This window comes from Penaeus vannamei, chromosome 5 (genome assembly GCF_042767895.1).
Source record: "Penaeus vannamei isolate JL-2024 chromosome 5, ASM4276789v1, whole genome shotgun sequence".
Lineage (NCBI taxonomy): Eukaryota > Metazoa > Arthropoda > Malacostraca > Decapoda > Penaeidae > Penaeus > Penaeus vannamei.
The window spans coordinates 8,297,237-8,299,736 of NC_091553.1; the positions used below are offsets into that span (position 1 = coordinate 8,297,237).

At 35.6% G+C, this 2,500-nt stretch overlaps 1 protein-coding gene across 3 annotated transcripts in view; it reads left to right on the forward strand.

Annotated features, from left to right (window-relative positions):
- The first annotated feature begins 2,030 nt into the window (after positions 1-2,030).
- LOC113801959 (gastric triacylglycerol lipase) overlaps positions 2,031-2,500 on the forward strand; it is a 12,030-nt gene continuing 11,560 nt past the window's right edge. The window contains exon 1 of one of the 3 annotated variants that reach the window (XM_070121800.1): positions 2,031-2,188. The gene's annotated coding sequence lies outside the window, so the exon portion shown is untranslated. The remainder of the gene's footprint in view (positions 2,189-2,500) is intronic. The other 2 variants (XM_070121801.1, XM_070121802.1) reach the window with 2 other exon arrangements.

Genomic DNA, 2,500 nt, shown 5'->3' on the forward strand with positions numbered 1-2,500 from the left:
ATATATTCTACCATATATATTCTATGTGTGTGTGTACATATATATTCTACCATATATATTCTATGTGTGCGTGTGCGTGTGCATGTGTACATATATATTCTACCATATATATTCTATGTATGTGTGCGCGTGTGTGTGTACATATTCTACCATTTATATTCTACATTCATTCTACCTTCATTGAACTTACTAGAATTTCTACTATTTGTATTCTACATCCATTCAACATTTATTGAATTTACAATAGCGAAAAGGCCTTCTGCATATTCGTGTGTTTTTTTGCCCTTCCCTTCGTTGTTCCTGTCGCAGTGTGTGTGTGTGTGTGTACATATATATTCTACCATATATATTCTATATGTGTGTGTGTGCACATATATATTCTATCATATATATTCTATGTGTGTGTAAGTAAGTGTGTGTGTGTGTGTGTGTGTGTGTGTGTGTGTGTGTGTGTGTGTGTGTGTGTGTGTGTTTGTGTGTGTGTGTGTGTGCGTACATATTCTACCATTTATATCGTACATTCATTCTACCTTCATTGAATTTACTTGACCAGATTAAACCGCCTTTTCAAAAGGTTACGATACAGTTTCATATGTGAGAGCAAAATCATTCTAATATGTGCATATCTTTCAATGCCCATTACTATACGAGCATAATAACGTACTGATTAACAATATACCCGATAATTTGCAAAAAATGAAAAAAAATAAAAAATCATGTATGCTTTATAACCTGTTCGCTATGATTTGGTTAAGTTAACCGTACAGACAGACAGAGAGAGAGAGAGAGAGAGAGAGAGAGAGAGAGAGAGAGAGAGAGAGAGAGAGAGAGAGAGAGAGAGAGAGAGAGAGAGAGAGAGAGAGAGAGAGAGAGAGAGAGAGAGAGAGAGACGGAGAGTGAGAGAGAGAAAGAGAAAGAGTGGGAGAGAGAGAGAGAGAGAGAGGGGGGGGGGAGGGAGGGAGGGAGGGAGAAATAAAAGAAGAAAGAAAGAAAGAGGGGATAGGGAAACATATGCTACCTATCATAATTATTGTATGATTATCAATACTGTGATATAAAACGATTATGAATCAAAACGTTCATAAAATTTCCGTTTCTCAAACTTGTTTACAAGACAAGCAAACAATGACTAGAACTGGAAACATAAACAACTGTGGAAGAAAGGAAATATATATAACGGAACAAATAAACAAATATTTCGACTAATGTCCATGATACTGGCTGACGTAACTTCTTGAAGATAGTTTATGTAGTCTATACTTTTTTGGGGGCCAAACTTTAGGATTTAAATGAATCACGAGCAAGATTTGCATTTCCTCTTTTTTATCGATGACCATAAACGATAGATATGATAACGGGATACTGTAAGTGTTTAATTAACAGAAGTTTGGAAGTTGTTTGGAAGTTGCCATTGTAACTATCCTCAGGATTACCTTGATATGTTAAATATGACGTTTTTTATTTAGTTGAAACGTTGAAACCCTGACGTTTCAGGAGGAAGATAGATACCTATGAAAGAGTTTGGCGTAAACATCGATTTTCCTACATAGTTTTTTTCTCTCTCTTTCTTTTTCTTTCTTTTTTTACCTAAGTTACACTCACACATCTTTTGATTGTTCTGATTATCCACAATTTTAGTTCTGGTTTATGTTCTTCGCTAGGTAGAATAGTATTATAACCATTATTATGATATAGAAATAACAACCAGAGCAATATTTATAAAAAGTTATATATCAGGAATACGGGCCTAAATGTTCTCTATTTGGCGTTAGAATCTCGTTTTTTTTTCATTTTCTCACTGGTTTAAAATGATAAATTGTAGAATCCTGTTAAGATTTCGTAGTTCTTGTTCCATTCTTTTCGTGTGTGGACTGGTAAAAGCATTACACAGCAGTCCTGCGCAATTTGCAACACTACGATCTCGCATTAGCACTCTTACCTTGTATGACACACGGTAACATTTCAGTCATACCACTTCCCCGTTCATCAGTTTGTGGCCATGATTTACTGTATCTTTTCCTTTCCTCAAAACATTCCTACCTTTATACTCAGAAGGGACGAACGTAATCGGTCAGTATCCGCTGTGCCTCCGTCAGAGCTCCGTCTCCGGCCAGTCACTCCACAAGCAGCAGAGTGACTTGATGTTGCTTTGATAAGACGAAAGATCAGAAGCCCAGGAGGTAGAGTGGTATGTTTCGTGATATATTTTGTTTATTTTGTTTTTTGTATGTTTTGCCTGCTTTTTTGGGGGCCAAGTGGCTTTTCAGTTAGCGTTTTCCGAGAAGAAATATATACATAATTGTCGTGTATTTTGGGTTTTTGTGTATTTCAGGGTCTCTAGGTTTGCATTTTTGTCGATTTTTATCAATGTATTTGCGTATTCGTTTCTAAATTTAGATTATCTATAAAAAATCTTGTGTTCTAGTATTTTTTTTAGAATGATAAACGTTCAGGCAATGTGTGGATTAAAAGTATATGGTGTATAACAAAGGTTTGGAAA